General features: G+C 40.7%; 1 non-coding gene and 1 pseudogene across 1 annotated transcript; both read right to left on the reverse strand.

Annotated features, from left to right (window-relative positions):
* Nucleotides 1-18,423: 18,423 nt before the first annotated feature.
* LOC149218713 (U6 spliceosomal RNA) lies at nucleotides 18,424-18,526 on the reverse strand. The gene has a single exon (XR_016249794.1). It is a non-coding gene; the product is annotated as a U6 spliceosomal RNA (small nuclear RNA).
* Nucleotides 18,527-18,762: 236 nt separating this feature from the next.
* LOC149218714 (U6 spliceosomal RNA) lies at nucleotides 18,763-18,836 on the reverse strand (annotated as a pseudogene).
* Nucleotides 18,837-22,109: the final 3,273 nt, after the last annotated feature.

Raw genomic sequence — 22,109 nt, forward strand, 5'->3', positions numbered from 1 at the left:
TGTTCATCATATAAAGCATACAGATTATTTAATCTCTATACTCATAAGATATTTGTTAGTAGAGATGTTAAGTTCCATGAGCAGGATAATGAAGAACCTGATGAGCACTATGATGGATGGGACATTCCATACTTTGAGGAAGAAGAAGCAGAGAACAATCAGGGTTAGCAGCAAACAAAGGCAGAGGATGAACAACAACAGCAGCAACAACAACAATAACAACAACAACAACAGTGACAACAACAACAGGAAGAAAAAGTAAATGATGATCAAATAAGGTTTGAAACCACTACCCCACCACTCAGGAGATCAGGTAGGAAAGCTCAAATGCCTGCAGGATATAGGGACAATGCTTTTATAAGTAGTATGATGAATGTTGTTGAACCGTCTAGTTATAGAGAAGCAAATGAAAGTAGTGAATGGAAAATAGCCATTGAACAGGAATATGGTTCAATAATCGGAAGTAACACTTGGGAATTGGTTGAAATTCCTAGAGGAAAACAAATCATAGGTTGCAAATGGTTATATAAACTAGAAATTAATGTAGATGGAACTATATAAAAACTAAAAGCTAGATTGGTTGCAAAAGGGTACACACAAAAAGAAGGGATAGACTATGAAGAAACCTTAGCCCCTGTAGCTAAATTGAACACTATCAGAATCTTAATCACTTTAGCTACTAAGAAACATTGGATGATGCACCAACTAGATGTAAAGTCTGCATTTTTGAATGGAGAACTAAAAGAAAAGGTTTATCTAGAGCAACCGGAAGGGTTTGTCCAGAAAGGAAAAGAACATTTAGTATGTAGATTGAAGAAAGCACTTTATGGACTAAAACAAGCTCCCAGGTCAATCGATTCATTTTTTTACAGCTGGCTATAATAGAAGGAAGAATGACCCTAATCTTTACACCATGAAAGGTGAAAAAGGGTGCGCAGCGTTGATTTCATTATATGTAGATTATTTTATAATTACAAGTGATGCTACATATCTAATTGATGAAATCAATCAATAAATGTCATAGATGTTTGAGATGAAGCACCTTGGTGAACTCAGATACTGCTTAGGTCTCGAGATCTGGAGAGACTCAGGTCAAACATTTCTGTCTCAAGCAAAGTATGTCAAAGGTCTGTTAGAAAAGTTTAGAATGGATCAGTGTAAGCCTACACCGGTACCGTTGCAGTAGAACATCAAATTTCAGTGTGAGGATGGCTCAAAAGCAATGGATGCAACAATTTACAGACAGCTGGTTGGGAGTCTGATCTACCTAACCACCACTAGGCTAGATTTGGCTTATGCACTCAATGTGTTAATACAATTTAAGTCTAAGCCACTCGAAATCCATTAGAATGCAACAAAGAATGTTTTGAGGTATTTACAAGGTACTCTAGATTATGGAATTATTTACACTGACTCTTCTGATGTTAGACAGGCAGGATTTATAAATTCAGATTGGGCAGGAAATGTAGATGATTGCAGATCTATAACAGGTTATGCATTAAGTCTTGGATCTGGGGTGATCACATGGAGTAGCAAGAAGCAAAAAACAGTCTCCTTGTCTTCAGCAGAAGCAGAGTATCAAGCCATGTGTGCAGCAACGTGTGAGGCGGTTTGGTTGCTGAGACTTCTCCAAGATGTTGGGGAAGAACAGACAATCGCAACAACAATCAGATGTGACAATCAAAGTTCAATCAAGCTAGCAAACAATCCGGTGTTTCACAAAAACACTAAACATATTGATACTCAATTTCACTTTGTTAGGGAGAAAGTGCAATCCAAAGAAATTCATCTGGAATATTGTAATACATGCGATAATGTTGCGAACATTTTCACTAAGCCTCTTGGAAAAGTTAAGTTTCAAATGTTTAGGAAGATGTTAGGAATATATGTGAACCCATTCTCCATTAAGGGGGAGTGTTGAAGATAATGGAGAATATCCTAGAATAGGTAGAATTAGTTCACGTAACCTCAGGATAGGAATTAGTTTTTTATTTCTTAGGATGCTGTTCTAACTTCCCTAAAACCATGTTTTCTATTTAATGTGTAATGTACATGAACAATGTAGAGCATTCTACAAAGCCAGACTCTCCTGGTCCAGACTCTCTTTCGTAGAGCTGCCCAATGGGTTTTATTTTTATTAATACAAACATTGCCATTTTTATCAATTTCTTTAGGATCAAAAGGAGTAGAGGGACAAAAGGGTACTAGGAAATTGAGGGACAACCATGTTCTTAAGGAATCGGAGAAAATCCACCAATGTCATTAATTTATGTATGAACTTCTTGCAACAGACAAGCCTTGTTGGTTAGAATGTTAGCTTCAGAGTTCAGAGATATTTAAATGTGAAAGGAATGAGAGAAAGCTTGAAGGGTACTTTTACTTATAAGGAATGAAAACTTTAAAAAGTTATCATTTGGGAGAGAAGCAGCTCTCCTACGATGAATAATAAGGAAAGAATCCCCAAGGATAGTGATGCCAGTTAAACCTTTGTTGAGAGCTACCATCAATCCCATATATAGGCCATATAAATCAGCTTGGTTATTAGATTTCACACCAAGTCCCCATGAGAATTGGTCCATAATTATTCCTTAGTTAAACCTCTATTGAGAGCTATCATCAATCCCATATATAGGCCATATATCTCAGCTTGGTTATTAGATTTCCTACCAAGTCCCCACAAGAATTTATCCATAATTATTCCTTGGGGATTCAAAAGAATTGGTGGGCTCCAGTATTGTAGCAATAATGCTACAACTCCTGGAGCTTCCTATCTCTAATTTTATCAACCCAGTAGTTCGTAACAAACTTGGAAGCGACGGTGCTGTATGCACAAGTACTAGCTCTTGTCGCAGCTGTCACTTGGTCAGCTGGCACAAGTCCGCTAGGGCTCAAGCCAACTTCTATATGTTCTCAGAAGAAGCTTTCTAAATGATGAACGAAGAATATCTGCAAGGAAATTAACCTACTTTGCAAGAATGAACTGAAAGCCAACAAAACATGGAAACCCTAGTAAACCCTAATCTGACTAGTCTAATCCCTATGATGCAATGGTGGGAGTGCAAACTTCTAGAAATGATGCCATTACTTCTAGTGATATGAGATGCATGAATTTAAACTACTTCTACTGAAAAGAACATTGTTTTTATATTTTTGCTTAAGTGGTTGGAGTTATTATGACTTGTTTCTTATTAGGTTTTGACTGTGCAGGGGTGGTTTGAAGGGAAAGAAAGCTTGGGAAAGGTCAGGAGGGCTAGGAGAGGTTCCAGGGGATCCAAAACATCATTCCACAGAAGTCCACAACGTTCAGGTGCTCGGCAACCGAGTTTGCAGGCTTCTACAGGATGTCTACAGGGGGTCCTACAGGAAGCTCGGGATTTCTACAGGAAGTCTGCTAACTTCTACATGATGTTCTGTGGTTGGAGTTTTGGGTGATGGAGGAGTGGAGGAGTTGTATGGGTGGATAGGTAGGATGGAAAGGGAGCTTATGATGGCTCAGGGACAGAGATATGAGATGAGGAAAGAGTGGGTACAGTTGGTTGGTGGATAGAAGGGTGGAAGCAATGAAAGGTCAAAAAGATGGAGCTACGTGAACAATAGAAGTGTTGGAAAGAAAACAAGCTGAACAGAGGTTGGGTAGGTGGCTCTAGGTGCGGTTGAGAAGAAGAAGAAGATAACAGAGTGATGCAACGCAGTGTAAAGGAAACAAATCTGCACAAAACCGAGAATTCATCAACCTATCCTAACTGTGTTATTAAATCAACGAACAGCAATGTAAACTTCAGAGAAAAATCGTGCATGGAGTTGGGATGAAGAAGTACTGCTCAAGATCAGAATGCATGGATGGATCTACAATTGAAATGACTGTGTTGCAACTTGAATGAAAGTATAAGACTGCGTTTTTTTTGGTGGTTGGTACGGTCTACACCCCCAATCTCTAAACAGAGATGGCAGTGAGTGCACTGTCAACCTTTTCTTGGAGCTCTAATGAATGCTGATCCTCCTACTCTAATCTAAGCAACTAAAAGCACTTGAACCGTAAACTAATCCTACTCAATCACATAAAAGAAATCAAATCAGCAGACTGTAATTTCCAATTGCATGTCAAAACACAGGAATAAAGTGCTGAAAGGAAAGACAAGTAACAATACAAGGAAAAGGAGGTCTATTGCTCTCAGGTTGGGCCCTAACCTGAGAGCTATATCTCCCTTAAAAACTCAGAATTGAATCCAAAGATGCCTGCCTTTATTAAATAATCATGAGTCTAACAACATGCCAAAACTGGCTTACAAAGAGCAAAAACTGAGCTGTAGCTCGTGCTTAGAAATTGCAACAGTAGTTCAAAAGTTCAAAAAGCTCCTATCCAAGGATACGGCCTCAATATTTATACATGATGAGGATCAAGCTGGATTCCTTAATTAGTGGAGCTTGGCTGTCCAACTAAAAGTTAAACTGCTGTTCCTGTAGAATCCGTTGGCTGCCTTTAAGCTCGGTGGGGAGAGCTGTTGGAGATTGGAGTGAGGGTGGAAATCACGAGGAAGGTCATCAAGACTGTGGATAACCTCCCTAAAAACCCGCAATGCCACCTTGGCTGTCTCCTTGTCTCCATTTGCGTGGTATTTGCTTCCTTTAATGCCAAAAAACCTGAAATCATCATGTATTAGCCACATAGATATAATGCCTGCCCTTCTTCCTACAAATAACACGAATATACCAAGAAATGAATGCATAAGTGATAAAAGATGAAGGGTTGAGCAAGGTCAGTAGGCCAAATGAGCCCAAATTGTTACCAAAAATTGGGGCTCATCATCACCCCCCAGCTAAAATATTTGCTCATCCTTGAGCAATTTTGCCCCAGATCCTTGTCCTTGGCCGAGAACTAGGCTCCGTAATACGATCTTTCTTTCCTACTCTTGGTGGCTCTACCTGTTCTGCCCTTGGTGGTGATGAGGGTGCCGCTCCTTCCCTCTTCTCTATTTCCTTGACCTTGAGCCAGGCTTTTGAAGCCGATTGGTCTACCCTTCTTTTCCAAGTAGTTGTTTTTGGGTTCCCCCTCTCGTAGGTGACCGATATCTTCGAGGGGGACCTCTCACTGGGTGAAGTAGGGGCATCCCCTGTAGTGATTTGGCTGCTGGATGGGGGCTGTGGCTTACCCGTCTTTATTCTCGCACTTCTTCGAGCTTCAAAGTATAGAGGGGTCTCCCTCTTCCTTTTCTCTTTTGGCTTAGGTGGCGTGCTGAGGGCGGCCAACACAGCTATTGCCTCCCTTTCATGAATATCAACTTTCTTCTCCTTGGGTTTCACTTTTTCGGGGTTTCCTGTAGAAGACCCTGTTTTAGCCAATTTCGGGCTTCCTGTAGAAGACCCTGTTTTGGTAATTTTCAGGCTCCCTGTAGAAGACCCTTTTTCAATAATCTTCGGGCTTCCTGTAGAAGCCTGTTTCTGCTTTCCTGTAGACACAGGTGTCACCACCTTGGCTTGCTTGGTTGCATGAGTTTTGCTTTTTGGTTTGGTTGCGGGTGTTGATGAGGTACTTTTGCTGATGTGGACCTTCTCAGCCTTGTCCACTCTGCCTTGCAACCTTTTCTCTCTTACTGTCAAGATGGGTGTGTCATCTTTTTCTTTGTCATCCTTTTTCTCATGCCTCTTCTTTTGCTCTTTCTTCTATACTGTGGTCGGGGTCTTCTGGCCTATTTCTTTCTTTCCCGCGGCCACTGATTCTTTTTCCTCACTGCTGGAGGAACCACTTTCTTCAGTCAACATCCTTATGTCTCCATCTCTTGTCAAATTTCTGAATGCTTCCCATGAGAGAGGAACCTTATATGAATGAAGCGCATCCTCCACGAGAAGTTTGATCAATCCATTGTGGGCTACCTGATCTGGTATGCCTTCTTTTAACTTTGTGGCACACTCAATTAGAGATTGTAGCAGGAAATAAGGAATGCTCAGTTTATTTTCTACAGGAAGATCAGTCTGGTGCCTTAATTCAGTGAGCAACCTAAAGTGATACCCGTACACAATGCTAAAACGGCCTTCACAGGTTATATACTTCATGATTTGCAGGCTAACTTCATTCCATGGTGGCAGCAAACTGGTTCTACGCACCCCATTTTTGTTCTCCGAGAATTCCTCCTCGGGTTGAAAGAATTCTTTCTTTGCCTGCTGGCTCAACTTCCTTTCTTCCTTATCCCATGGCAAACCCATTGGAATTTCAGTAATTCGACTGATATATTGCGGGGTGAGCTTGAGGTTTAGGCCCCTGAAGTTCACGGTGGCCAATGTTTTGGATTTCGGCCTCAAAGCTTGTAAAAATTCTTCTGCCACTTCGTCGTCATAACCCTGCAACTTGTCACAAAAGGATATCCATTGCACCCGTGTGAAGAGCTCCACCACCTCCTGGTTTTCTCTTAACTTTGATGAATCAGTGGGTTCCCGTCTAATAAACCCACCCGGCATGATAAAAACTGTTGCTAGAGGTGGCGAATGCGGAAGAAATTTGGCCTACTGAGACAGAGCGTAGAATTACGCTTCTGTCATGCACATAATCCACGAAACTTATCCCTGAGGACCTTAACACAGTTTAATTACACTGACATCCTGTAGAACGACAGTTTATGCATGGAAAACAACAATTGCAACCATTTCCTACGACCAGACTGTAGACGACGATTCTGCCACCTTTAAAAACCAATTGCATGGAGAGTTCAGGGTTACCTTTTTATCTGACACCTTTTTACGTGAGGAACCTGCCTTCCTGTAGGAGCAGCGCGTGATTCCTGGGGAAGACTGCAGTTGGTCTGCGCTTTCGGTGTTGCTTCACAGCCGTTCGAATAGCCAAAGGCTCGGAGTTTCGAACTGCAGAGGGATCCGAATTATCACTCGAGTTTCAAACGGTGAATGATAAATGCATGCGGGCAATCTAGCCGATTAGATTTGAATCGGCGAAATCCGTGGCGCGGGTGTGAGCTGTCCCCGCCGGACCGTTGGATGACGTCGTTCCATCATTTGTCTGCGAGTTCACTTACTACCGCATCATCCCTCCAGCAGATCCGCCGCCGTTTCTTCTGCTAAATCCGTTTTTCCCGACGGGGATTGCTCTCACGTGTGTGCTGCCAATTCCTTTTTTCACGGCCGCCACCCAAACATCCGACTGGACCATTAACCGGTCGACGTGGCCAGTCAACTAGCCATACAGCCACTCAACCCATTCACTTCACACTTTGCAAACAATTCAAAGTAAAATTCATGCAATCTGACGGAAGAAAGGGTTGAGACACTTACCTGCGCAGCTGCAACACGATTTTCCGGGTTTTGGACGATGATGAATGGATCTATCTGCTGCTGGTGAATTTGCACAGGCCCAGAGGTTCACGTTTACAGGCTGCCGATGATGGAGTTGATGCTTGGCTGCATGCGTCCGCGTTTTCATTGCATATGGCCAGCGCTGTGAATAGTATACACTCTAGCGGGCTTAACTGTTACAGGACTCACGCGGGATGTCTTGTAACAGTTCTTCCTCCTTGGGTGCATGCTGCACGACGAAGGATCTGGCCTCCCGATCACGCTCCCAGGGCTTCTGGATGACTGGGATGGATATGGTATGAGATCTCAACGTTTTTTTTATTATTTAAAAATTGCTTTTTCTTGATAACTCATCGATCTGCTTTGCTGGTGCAGGTAACTTCGTTGCATGTCGACAAGGATGGCAGGACGAGGTGAAAACAATGTGCAAGGGAGATAACAATAGCTTGCATGCGTCCAAACCGATCCTTAGTCGTTATATCTCCTCATAAAATGGATTCTGGGCCGTCCTGAACTTCTACAGGAAGTTTCCTGTAGAAATACAGAGCTTCCTGTAGAAAGTTTGCGTTTCCTGTAGAGAGTCTACACCTTCCTGTAGAAAATCTGCATCTTCCTGTAGAAAATCTGCGTCTTCCTGTAGAAGACTCAAGCCGTGATAAAATTGCACATACCTATTAGAAAATGAGTATTCTTGGAGGAGGTGCTGGTGAGGTCCCCTGACAGCATGATAAGGATCCTTAGTTTTGAGTTGAGAGGCTTCCTCTCCTCCATAGTACACCTGCAACCTGCATGCAACTTCACATTATGAATTTGTTGACCTTGTTTTTTCTTATTGTTTTTTTTTTTTTTTGAAAGACAATAGGGGCGCCTCAATGAGGTTTTCACCCCTACCACCTGCCTTGGGCGCCTCAGAAAGGTTTTCACCCAAGGATATTTATTATTATTATTATTATTATTATTATTTTAGATCTTTCAGGGTATGCCCAAAGGAGAGGCAGAACCCTTCTCTATGACCAACACTGGTTTCTCCATAGTTTTGATGAACTCTTGTCTTGAGAGAGGCTTCCTGTAGATCTTCAATCGATGCCCATTGACAAGCATGGGGATTGCTTCCTCATCAAGGGTCCGAATAAGAACAGATCCATTGTCATGACATTTTTCCACTGCATATGGTCCTAGCTATCTGGTTCTCAGCTTCCCCTTGAAATCTTTGTATCTGGAGTCATACAACAAGGCCCAATCTCCTGGCTGAAATTGCTTGTCATGGAGATGTTGGTCATGCCACAACTTTCTCTGAAGTTGAACCACTTCCGAGTGAAGGAGGGCCTGCATCCGGTGCCCGTCCAGTCCATTCAGCTGCAATAACCTTTCTTGTTGTGCATGGCTGAGATCTAGATCTAGCTGAGCTGCCATCCTCAAAGTGTTGTACTCGAACTCAATGGACAACAAAGCTTTCTTCCCATAGACCAGCTCATAAGGTGTGAAGCCAGTGGTGGTCTTCCAGGTTGTGTTGTAAGCCCATGTGGCCTCAACCAGGCGACCTGCCCAGTCCTTTCTGCTGCTGCTCACCACCTTAGTCAAGATCCCTTCTAATGCTCTATTGGTGACTTCCACCTGCCCATTTGCTTGAGGGTGATAGGGGGTGGAAGTCCTATGCTTGATCTTGTGGTGAGCTAGTAAGTCTTCAACCAGGTTGGATGTGAACTGGCTCCCTTGATCGGTGACTAGCTATCTTGGGTAGCCAAACTTGTAGAAGATGTTTTCTCTTAAGAACTCGGCCACCTTTCTTCTGTTGCTGCTTTGATTGCTTTAGTCTCTGCCCACTTTGTCAGGTAGTCAGTACACACAATGATGTAAGACCTTTGCCTTGAAGCAGGGTTGATTGGACCCACAAAGTCCATACCCCACTTCTCAAATGGCTCAAGAGTCACTTGAGGTTGGAGAGGCATCTCATCCCTTTGAGTCGGTTTCCCCATTCTTTGGCATTGGTCACATTGGCTGATATATCTTCTGACATCTTGATGAAGTGTGGGCCAATAGTAGCCTGCCTGCAGGATCTTGAAGGCAGTTCTCTTTGCTGCAAAATGTCCTCCACAAGGCCCATCATGACAGGTGAGGAGGATATCAAAGACTTCCTCCTCCCTTACACAACGCCTTAAGATCTGATCAGGGCCAAGCTTGAACATATTGCCCCCGATCCAAGTAAATGAGGCACTTTTTCTGATGATTCTGCTCTTCTCTCTTGAAGATAGGTGCGGAGGGAACTGTGCTGAAACAAGGTAGTTTGCTATATCAACAAACCATGGAGAGAGTGCTGAGATAGCAAACAGATGTTCATCGGGCATCTGGTCATCCACTGTTCCATTCTCATCTGCAGACAAATCCAATCTAGATAAAAAGTCAGCAACAACATTTTCTTTACCTGGTTTGTCAACAATGGTCAAATCAAACTGCTGCAACAAAAGTAACCATCTAATAATACGAGCATTCACATCTAGTTTATTCATTAAATATCTAATTGCAGCATGGTCTGTATGTACAAATGTTTGATAGCCAGTGATATAGTGTCGGAACTTGTTCAGTGCATGGACCACAGCCAAAAACTCTTTCTCGGTTACAGTGTAATTCAGTTCAGCTTTGGACAAGTTTTTACTAACAAAGTAAATGGCATATGGAAGTTTTTGTTCAACTTGTCCTAAAGCTGCACCTATGGCTTTATTCGAGGCATTAGTGTGGATGTGGAAAGGTAGGGCCCAGTTTGGACCTCTCAAGATTGGGGCTGACACCAACTTGTCCTTTAAATCATTCAAAGCCCTCTGACAATCATCAGTCCACTTAAACTCCACATCTTTTGCCAACAGGCCAAAAAATGGCGAGGCTAGCTTGCTGAAGTCCTTAATGAATCTCCTGTACCCTGCTAATCCTAAGAAACTCTGAACATCCCTTACCTTTTGAGGAGGTGGAACCTTCTTGATGAGAGCAATTTTGTTAGGATCCACCTGTAACCCTTGGCAAGAAATGGTATGGCCTAGCACGGTCCCTTCAGTCATCAGGAATTCACATTTTTCAGGACTAAGGGAGAGGTTCATCTCAATGCATTTGGTTAGGACTTTTCCCAGATTGGACAATGCTTCCTGGAAATTGGCCCCATAAGGAGTGAAGTCATCCATATAGATTTCCACTGCATCATGGACCAGCTCCGAGAAGATGCTCAAGACAGCTCTCTGGAAGGTAGCAGGAGCATTGCATAGCCCAAAGGGAAGAACTCGGTAGGCAAAGGTACCCCAAGGACAAGTAAAGGTGGTCTTATCTTGGTCTTCCGGGCTGATTTGAATCTGGTTGTACCCGCTAAACCCATCCAGGAAAGAGAAGAACTTCTTTCCTGCCAGTCCATCCAACACTTGATCTATGAAAGGTAGAGGGAAATGGTCTTTCTTGGTAGCTTTGTTCAGTTCTAGGTAGTCCACACAGATTCTCCACTTCCCATTTTTCTTGGGAACCAACACCAGAGGGGACACCCATTCACTATCTGAGATGGGGTAAATGAATCCGGCATCCAACAGTTTTTGCAATTCTTCCTTGACAATGTCCTTAAGGGCTGGATTCATTCTCCTCTGAGGTTGCCTAACCGGTTTACAACCCTCTTTGATGTATATGTGATGGGTACAGACCGAGGGATGGACTCCTTTCATCTCCTTATAGCTCCAAGCAAAAGCATCTAGGTGACTGGCCAACAGGCTACACAGCTCCTTTTCCTGGGGAGGAGATAGGGAGGAGCTGATCTTTAACGTTCTCTCAGGGCCGAACTCCACATTCTTGACTCTGGGAGTGACAGGGTTGGTCGTACAAAGATCCACTAAGGTGCTGGCTTGGGCATCCTCCACCAATTTCTCTAAGGATAGTGCACTGGAAGGTGGATTCTGGATCAAGGTCTCAATCAAGTCATCCTCGGTTGGGGGGTCTCTTATAGTGGTATCTAGGGTGCACAAAGGTGCTGAGTACACTTCATCCTCTTCTCCTTCCTCCAACCAAAGTGGTAAGTCATGCTCTAAGGAAGGTTGGGCAGGAGGGTATAGGACTAGCTGCTTGGACATAGGACCATTTTTGATGGTCATATTTCCTGCACGACAACTTATGTAAGCATCTGCAGTGGCTAACCAAGGCCTTCCCAAAATAAGAGGATATCCAGTAAGCTTTGCCTTGGGTTGCAGAACCAAGAAATCTGCAGGGTATTCCCAAGAGTCGACAGAGACCAAGACATCCTCCACAATCCCTTCGGGAGTCACAGTGGAGCGATCTGCTAGTTGCAGAACTGTCGAGGTCTTCCTCAAGGAACCCTGAAGATTGAGTTTGAGCATGGTATCCCTGGTCATCACATTAATGGTAGCCCCCAGATCAATCAAGGTGTGAGGTATGATGGTGCCATTGATGTGGACATCTACTACAGGACTCCCAGGATCTAGATACTTTGGGCAGATGACTTGTCCTAACATAAGGTTAGACAGTTGTCCTAAGACATTGATGGTTGAAGCATCTCTCTTTCGCCTGCCTGGGTGTTTAAAACACTTTTCCTTAACTAGTTTGTTGTATATTGGCACATCCTTGATGGCTTGGAGAAGTGGTATTTTCACACACAACTGCTTGAGCTCACCCAGAAGCTCATCCTCCTCTGGGTTGGGTTGTGTGGTGGCTATTAGCCTCTCAGGAAAGGGTGGAATAGCCTTTGGTTCACTTTCCAGTTTATCTTCCTCATCCTCTAGGGGAGGAGGTTGGCGATCCGGAAGACTCTTTCCAGATCGAAGATTGATCTCCTGGATCTCCACAGCATAAGTAGGGCATGATGTTTCCCCATTGTATACCTGCTGGGCCTGTCTATTGTTGGGGTTCGGGTTTGGTTGAGCAGGTATTTGAGGTTGCCTCGGAGGAGCAGGAGGTAAGGGTTGAGGTTGAACTGGTGGTGGAGGCAAAATGGCAGGAGGAGTGTTGTATTGGGGCCTCCACCCTGACTGAGGTGCATTCCACTGAGGCTGTGGTTGGGCATTTGAATGATAAGAATGAGTAGTGGGTTGAGTAGGGTACTGAGGTGGATAAGACCATGGAGGAGGCATAGACCAAGAAGGATGAGCAGGGGGGCCCCAGGAAGGCATAGGAGTCGATTGGTTGGGGCTGTAATAAGCTTGAGGTGCCCCTTGCATCCCCTGCTGGTAAGGTCTAGGTCCTTGTGGCCTCCTTTGGTTGAGGTAATAGAGAGGTTCAGTGGGAGCTTCTGTCCCTTGGTACATGGCTTTAAATCCAGGTAAGGTTGGACATTGGTTTGTGGGATGTTCCTCCTCACAAACGAAACACACTTCAACCGAATGCAATGGACATTCGTTCTTAGGGTGTCTCCTGGTACATCTAGGGCAGAAGATATCCAAGGCTCTCTCAGCTTCTTCCTTCTTCTGCTGGATCCTGAATGTGTCCAGCTGCATGGAAATGGTCTGTCTCACCTCACTCTTAAGATCTTCCAATTGATTTGCAAACTCATGTTTGGAGAAAGGGACACCAGTTGAGAGGAGTTTTCCTCTACCTCGTTTCCGAGCTGCCCTGGAGTGTTTTCTAAACACAGTCTTGATGTCCTCATAAGGCAGTTGGTAAACATCCCCCCCAGCTAACATGTGAAGGGTATCTAAGAGGTCTTCAGGGACTCCTCGGAGCAGGACCAAATTGAGGGATTCAGGGTCAAGTGTGCACCTGGCCCGCTTATAGCTAAGTTGGAACCTCTCCTCATAATCCTCTAAGGACTCATCATTTCCCATGGTCATCCGAAAGATTTCTCCCTTGGTTTCCTTGGACCTACAGTAGTCCCGGTACTTGGTATTGAAAGCTTGCTGCATCTGAGCCCAAGTAGTGATACTATTCCCAGGTAAGCCCATGAACCAGCGTAATGCTGCATCCTTAAGAGTTGAAGGGAAGAGTTTCAGCTTCTGCTCATCTTCAGTATAGTCATAGGTTCTACAAACGACAACAAACTCAAACAGGAAGGTATCAGGATCTTCAGTAGTCAGTCCATGGAAGTGAGGTAAAGCGGAGGGGCTAATGTTCTTCATTTTCATCTCTCATTGGTCTCTCGGATGGGGAAGGCACCTTCTATTATCTCTTCTTCCCCTCTATTGTCAGCCATAGCTTCATATGGGATGGTCTCTAATTCTTCTTCTGCTATAGGATCTTCGTATATCTCAGGAGGTTCACCTATAGGTTCTTCTGGATCACTGTCACCGAAGAAGAGAGAAGGGTGACTCAGTGATGTGGTGGGGGTGTTGGGTAAGAATTTGCCTGTTTTATCTCGATTCCTACGAGGCATGAAATGGAAAGAATTTTTTTGATTGCTTTTGTTTTTTTTCTTTGGTACCTGCAAAACTGAAACAGATTGATCTACAACTAACTATCTTACTGAAATAAAGATGCAGAATTAAATTGAAAGCAGGAAAGAACTAATCTACTTTGCTCAAATGAAATTGCAGGAATGGAAATGCTAGTCTACGCTTGCAGAATTGAAACACTAATCTACGCTTGCAGAAATGAAATGGCAGAATTGAAATGCTAATCTATGAAAGCAGGAAATGCTAATCTATGAAAGCAGGAAATGTCTATGCTACTTTTGCAGAATGGAAATGAAATAAACTACTTAGCAGAAGGCAAGAGTAAGAAAATAGAAGAAAAGAAACAATTACTAATACTCTGACGCTTCCCCGGAAACGGAGCCAAAAAGATGGTGGGCTCCAGTATTGTAGCAATAATGCTACAACTCCTGGAGCTTCCTATCTCTAATTTTATCAACCCAGTAGTTCGTAACAAACTTAGAAGCGACGGTGCTGTATGCACAAGTACTAGCTCTTGTCGCAGCTGTCACTTGGTCAGCTGGCACAAGTCCGCTAGGGCTCAAGCCAACTTCTATATGTTCTCAGAAGAAGCTTTCTAAATGATGAACGAAGACTATCTGCAAGGAAATTAACCTACTTTGCAAGAATGAACTGAAAGCCAACAAAACATGGAAACCCTAGTAAACCCTAATCTGACTAGTCTAATCCCTATGATGCAATGGTGGGAGTGCAAATTTCTAGAAATGATGCCATTACTTCTAGTGATATGAGATGCATGAATTTAAACTACTTCTACTGAAAAGAACATTGTTTTTATATTTTTGCTTAAGTGGTTGGAGTTATTATGACTTGTTTCTTATTAGGTTTTGACTGTGCAGGGGTGGTTTGAAGGGAAAGAAAGCTTGGTAAAGGTCAGGAGGGCTAGGAGAGGTTCCAGGGGATCCAAAACATCATTCCACAGAAGTCCACAACGTTCAGGTGCTCGGGAACCGAGTTTGCAGGCTTCTACAGGATGTCTGCAGGGGATCCTACAGGAATCTCGGGATTTCTACAGGAAGTCTGCTAACTTCTACAGGATGTTCTGTGGTTGGAGTTTTGGGTGATGGAGGAGTGGAGGAGTTGTATGGGTGGATAGGTAGGATGGAAAGGGAGCTTATGATGGCTCAGGGACAGAGATATGAGATGAGGAAAGAGTGGGTATAGTTGGTTGGTGGATAGAAGGGCGGAAGCAATGGAAGGTCAAAAAGATGGAGCTACGTGAACAGTAGAAGTGTTGGAAAGAAAACGAGCTAAACAGAGGTTGGGTAGGTGGCTCTAGGTGCGGTTGAGAAGAAGAAGAAGATAACAGAGTGATGCAATGTAGTGTAAAGGAAACAAATCTGCACAAAACCGAGAATTCATCAACCTATCCTAACTGTGTTATTAAATCAACGAACAACAATGTAAACTTCAGAGAAAAATCGTGCATGGAGTTGGAATGAAGAAGTACTGCTCAAGATCAGAATGCATGGATGGATCTACAATTGAAATGACTGTGTTGCAGCTTGAATGAAAGTATAAGACTGCGTTTTTTTTGGTGGTTGGTACGGTCTACACCCCCAATCTCTAAACAGAGATGGCAGTGAGTGCACTGTCAACCTTTTCTTGGAGCTCTAATGAATGCTGATCCTCCTACTCTAATCTAAGCAACTAAAAGCACGTGAACCGTAAACTAATCCTACTCAATCACATAAAAGAAATCAAATCAGCAGACTGTAATTTCCAATTGCATGTCAAAACAGAGGAATAAAGTGCTGAAAGGAAAGACAAGTAACAATACAAGGAAAAGGAGGTCTATTGCTCTCAGGTTGGGCCCTAACCTGAGAGCTATAGCTTCCTTAAAAACTCAGAATTGAATCCAAAGCTGCCTGCCTTTATTAAATAATCATGAGTCTAACAACATGCCAAAACTGACTTACAAAGAGAAAAAACCGAGCTGTAGCTCGTGCTTAGAAATTGCAACAGTAGTTCAAAAGTTCAAAAAGCTCCTATCCAAGGCTACGGCCTCAATATTTATACATGATGAGGATCAAGCTGGCTTCCTTAATTAGTGGAGCTTGGCTGTCCAACTAAAAGTTAAACTGTTGTTCCTGTAGAATCCGTTGGCTGCCTTTAAGCTCGGTGGGGAGAGCTGTTGGAGCTCGGAGTAAGGGTGGAAATCACGAGGAAGGTCATCAAGACTGTGGACAACCTCCCTAAAAACCCGCAATGCCACCTTGGATGTCTCCTTGTCTCCATTTGCGTGGTCTTTGCTCCCTTTAATGCCAAAAAACCTGAAATCATCATGTATTAGCCACATAGATATAATGCCTGCCCTTCTTCCTACAAATAACACAAATATACCAAGAAATGAATGCATAAGTGATAAAAGATGAAGGGTTGAGCAAGGTCAATAGGCTAAATGAGCCCAAATTGTTACCAAAAATTGGGGCTCATCAAGAATCCCTCTGCCTTATGCCACCACTTATTATTTACTTTTTAATATTAAAGAAATATGTAATTCCTTTACGAATTAATATGGGTTTGACATATGCCATGTAAAAATAATATAACTGATATTACATGATATGTAATTCATTCTATATTTAGATGGCAGCTAATAGTTACAATAAAAATATAATAATAACAAAAAAATATTTTTTTAAGGCATAAATCAACATAGACTCATATTTACTCCAAATCTACCAAATAACTAGAAGGATCAAATATCTCAAGATGTAAACCTCTTTTAGAGTTAAAAACTTAAGAAAATATTTACACTTAAAGAGATTTGAATCCTCTAGAAAGATGAACCTATGTTGTTTTAATAAAATGAAATAACAATATCTTGTATTCGTGTTTTAGAAATTGTTTTGTTTACATAATTACAATGTTTAATATAGTTTAAAATTATTATAATTTTTAGTGACTATAATAAAATGAATATTCTTTTAAATAATTAAATATATAGAGTAATTTAAGTCAATTAAATAATATTCAAATTAAGAAATACGGAAAATATTTTTTAAAATTATTAATAATTTGTTATATGAAGGAGAATTTTAATTGGAAAATAATTTTTTAGAATTCATTTTTTTTTTTAGTTTTTAATATTTTTGTCATATATAAAATAAATTTGGGAGAATATTATTATTATTAGGAGGAGGAGGAGGAGGAGGAGTAGTAGTTTGTGTGTTTACAGGAATCAAGATTGGTCTCGTACTCATGTCATACTAGGCCAATTCCAACCTCTTTGCATATAACACTTTATTTTCAAAGCCATCACCAATCAAACTGCCCCAAAAAACTTAATTAAAAAAAAAAATTAGTTACAAAAAATTCATAAAATTCAATTTTAATTTTTTTAAAAATAATTTTTATCATATGCTATGGATTTTTATAGATAAGGTACACCTATTAATTTTGCACATAATAATTAACCTTTGGTCATAATTTATTTTAACTACTTGAAATTATTTGAATCAATTAATTTGATTATGATTTTATGGACTAAAGTTCACTTCGTTTGATTTTATTTTTCTATTAACAAACTATTTAATTTTATTAGTTCCTACCTCACTAGGGACTATAGAATTCGCCTCGATTTGATGTGCGTTGACTCTCAACATTTTTCCCGAGTTTATTGCAATTTTAACCAAAATTTGGAGAAAATTCTTAATGTTCCCATTTTCTTGTAATTTCAAAAATAATTTTCTATTTTTGTGGTAATCTTATTTCAAATTTATTAGTGAGCTCTAATGGGACATTATTCCTCTGGTGGAAGGCATTTAATTTTTGGTATTTGTTAGTCCCAGACAATTCATTAAAAAAAAAAAAAACTAATTTTGTGAGGCCATTAGTTGGTGGCTGCTCTTATCACTAACACTGTTATGCTAATGCTCTGCCCATTGATGCAAGCACTGACACGGTTGTAGGTTATTTGCATAGGCCAGGGATAAACATATATGGAATTAGCATTACCACTCGGTGTGTGAAGCTTTACTGCTGATACCTTTTTAGTAGTGCGTAGAGCTTTGGTTGTGTAGAAAATAATTGGAGCTAATACAAATAAATGTTAATGGCCCTACACTTACATCTAGATACTACAAGGAAATTCGGGAGTACATTTTAGCACCCACAAAAGGAGCATTACTTGGCACTTTTGCATACATTGTAATTCATGAGAAAAACAACCCAGATGAGGAGAAAGTGGTCCACTGGTAGATTAATTGAGGATCTAGCAAAACTTTGGTTGACTGGAAAAATAGGTAAGAACATAAGCTCTGTAAGCCCCAGGATAAGTGACACATCTAGACACCAGGGATAAGCACTCATTGATAGTCATCATTACTTCACCCATTTACCCTTACCCACTTTATCCATAAGTTGTCTCTTCGTCGAGGCAAAGAAATAACCTTAGGACCTTACATATGTGGCAGGATATCAAGATGGAAACATCACATGGCCGGTTACTTTTTTCTATGGTTATGAAAAGAATGACCGAAACAATATGAGGATGCATTGCTCTTTACTCAATTGTCAACCCATCACTTTATTCTGATTCAGCGTAACTGTTCCTGACAGTTATTAGCACACAAGCGCTATATACCGGACAAGAAATGAATGAGGAAGCTCGCTAATCTAGTCCAAACAAATCATATACTGTCATCATTTCTTCTACATTGATCAAGTGCCTGTCTCAAGCCAATAAAAACAGAGGTAGGGGCCCGTGGCCATTTTTTTTTTAAATTTAGACTATTTCTCGATTTGTGCATATCATCCTTGCATAGTGGCCATATTAATTTTCTTTGTATCGTTCCAATTTTATCGGATGTCTCCGAAAAGACGAAATGGGCAATCTATCTATAGGTGATCTTGGCCAGCAAGTGGAGTACCACCAAGTGGAGAAAGCCTGGAATTGGGAATCTCTTAGTTTAGCTAAGCACTTTGGTTCTCTTAGCCAGGTGGATAAGGAAAGTGGAATAATCCCTTTGCTTAGCTGGGTGGACTAAAAATTTTGTTCGTATCATCCATGTGCAGTGGCCATACTAATCTTTTCTGTATCGTTCTAATTTTACCGGATGTATCATCCTTGCACAGTGGCCATACTAATCTTCTCTGTATCATTCAAATTTTATTGGATGTCTCTGAAGAGACAAATGACTAATCTATCTATAGGTGATCTTGGCCACCAAGTGGAGTACCACCAGGTGGAGAAAGCCCAAAATAGGGAATCTCTTATTTTAGCTAAGCGCTTTGTTTACTTAGCCAGGTGGATAAGGAAAGCAGAATAATCCCTTTGCTTAGTGGGATGGACTAAAAATAAATAGTATTTCAATGGCTTAACAAACTACATGAACATTTTTACGACATAGAGACACAAGGATGATTTTACTAGTAAACTGGGATGTATACATATGTGCTCGAATTGGAATATCATCTGAACCCACTCTCCTTTCTTTCAAGGGAAACAAACCTAGTGCTACAAAATAATATTGGGAGCTTAGTGATTTAGGACTATGACCCTCCTTCCAGGTTTGCTAGTGTATAGAAATAATTCTGCTATAGCCTTTGTGCTATCCTCGACATTGGTGCGTTCAATGTGAGAGTTCCTTCACAAGAACTAGGAGGGGGTAACATAAATATCACATTTCATAATTACTCTAAGACGCTATGTACCATTGGTACAAGTGTGCATGTTTTTTTTCGCTGTGAGAAATTATTAAAGAAAGAAAGAAAAATATTTTAATGTCCACTAGGCTAAAGATAGCCTATGGGACAAATTGTTTCTTCATCTTCTTGATGTATTCAACCCTTTTTCTGTGAAGCCTCACAATAAATGCTCCCAGCTTCTCGACAAGCCCCTCACTAAATAGATTATCCCAAGAGCTAGTTTCCAACATATTTGCATAACTTTCATTATTTTCTTTGAAGGCCTCACATTCTAAATTAAATGCTTTTCTGTTTCCAATTTTCTAGAAGAAAAAAAGTGCATACTCTTTCCTCCCACACTTCGTTTGGCCTTTTCCAATGCCCTCTTTCACAACGGAGTTGATGAGAATTATTCCTTAACTGAGAAATAATAATTTTGGTTCTCCAAGAGATATTGGCCTCTATGTATGCTTTTGGTTGATGACTATGAGTGGGATTAAACACTTCAATATAGTAATTTTTGTTTCTTCCTAGCTCCTTACCCCAATTATGCTTGTGGAACTTATCCATAACAAAAGCTTTTATCTCTTTTTTATTTATGGGACACATGTTCAAGCAAATACCCCATTTACTAAACCATTTGTTATTTTGCTGCATCCAAGTCTTTTTTCTGTTGCACAATATGTCATTAAAGACAACCTTAAGCCATCTACCCTCTTCCATTTGCTCACTTTTTCTAAAATACCTTATGACTCGCACCATAGCAATTGCTTCAATAGGAGCAACCCCTATTTCACTTAACAAGATAACATAAGGAAATGCACTTTTAATCTTGAATTTGTTTGTAATCAAATGCTTTTGATTTTTCTCAATTTGTTTCCACTGCATGTCGGATGTACTTCTGGCCCATAGTTCACAACCATAGAGAATCATCAGAATCACTAGAAGCTCAAAAAGAGTTTGAGTGGTTTTCCAATCCCATAACTTTGCCTCTCTACACATATTTTGAAATGCATAATATTCTTTCCAACACCCCAAAGTTATTTTCATTCTACAACCATCCCGAATTAGATTTTTGTTGAAGTCAATTCTGAGGTATTTGTAATCCGCAACTTCTTCCAGAATGTTGCCTTAAAATTAGAACTTACGCTGGTTGTGTTTTATTTTTTTAGAGAAAACCACTACTTTAGTTTTGTCGATATTGGCTTGTGTCCCCACACTTCTACAAAAATGCTCAAGGGATAGTAAGCGTAGTTGCAAACCAAGAGTCGATTTAACAATCAAAATAAGGTCATCTGCATAGAAAATAAGTCTTATAACAAACTTTCCCAAATATATACCATCACCCGCTTGCAAATTTAACCACACCTCAAACTTGTCGATATATAAACCAAAAATGGTAGGAGAAAGTGGGCAACCTTACTTGACCCCGATATCACTTCTAAAACTTTCAGAAATGCCTTATGGAGTTTTAATTTTGACTTTCACCTCTTCTTAAAGCCTTTGCACAACTTCTCTCAAATGTTTAGGAACCCCAAGTTCCTACATTATGTGCCAAAGCTTATCCCTAGGAACCGTGTCAAACACTTTTCTGAAATCCACAAAGCAACAAAAGACTTCTTCCTTTTTCTCCCAAACTTTTTCAATGATGTACCTTAAAGTTATGCAATGATCAACTGTTGAATGTTTAGGTCTAAAACCTTCTTTCCCTTTAGCACACTAAAATTAGAGAAATTTTAAGGTCTAAAGTGGGCCTCCTAAGAAAACTGTACAACCAAAATAAATTTTATAAGAAACAATACGACTCAAGGTGATGATGTCAACAATGGGGGATGATTTAACATTTTTGGGGTAAAAAAAGATTAAAAAATAATAAAAATATTTTTTCAACCTTTATTTTCAACTTATGTCCCTAAGGTTTTACTCAAATTTCGAGCAGGATTGCTTGTTGGATGAAACATTTAATTCCTCTTCCAAGGAGAACCCACGTTTCATACTTTTGATGGATTTTTCTACACGAAAAATGAGAAATACATGAAAAATGTTATTGCAATCACGCTTGTTCATGTATTTACCATTTTTTGTCTAGCAGGGTCCATTGAAAGCATGAAACATGGGTACTCCTTGGATGAGGAATCACATTTTGCATCCAACGAGTGTTCACCTTTGAAATTTGAGTAAACCCATAGGGAGATAAGTTGAAAATACGAGTTGAAAAAGTAATTTTTTCTTTTTCCCCTCTAAATTTGATGATGTAATGTAATCTTATTTTATTATTTCCACTATTATTTTATAATTTCCTTAAGAGGACCATTTTAGACCTCAAAAATCCTCTAATGTCTCTTTCTTCTTCCCACTTGCTAATTTTATTTTCTAGCATGCTTCCAAGTATATTTGCAAACAAAGGGTTTATCATGATGGTCCTATAATTGAAAGGATTATTGAGATAACCACTCTTGAAAAGAGGTATTGCCAGACTAGTTGTCTAATCTGTGGGGAGCCCCTATTGTATGATGTTGTTGAAAGTTTTTGTAATGTGAGGTGCAAGAATTTTTTAGCGAGAGGTGTGTATGTGGGACTATAGAAGGCAAAATCATCAATGAATTTTCCTCTAGACTTCTTTTTGCCACATGATTTTAGAGGGAAATTCTTTGAGTGCTTATTGAGAAGGGCCAGAGTACTTTCCCTTTGAGACTATTTTTTCCATGTCTGTTCCCATTTTAGACAGGCTAGACTTTGTTTTAAAATGCCTCGATTTGTTTGACACTGACCTACACC

The sequence above is a fragment of the Pinus tabuliformis genome, chromosome Q (genome assembly GCF_031772625.1).
Source record: "Pinus tabuliformis cultivar Carrire ecotype Pingquan chromosome Q, CPIR1, whole genome shotgun sequence".
NCBI classification, from domain to species: Eukaryota; Viridiplantae; Streptophyta; class Pinopsida; order Pinales; family Pinaceae; genus Pinus; species Pinus tabuliformis.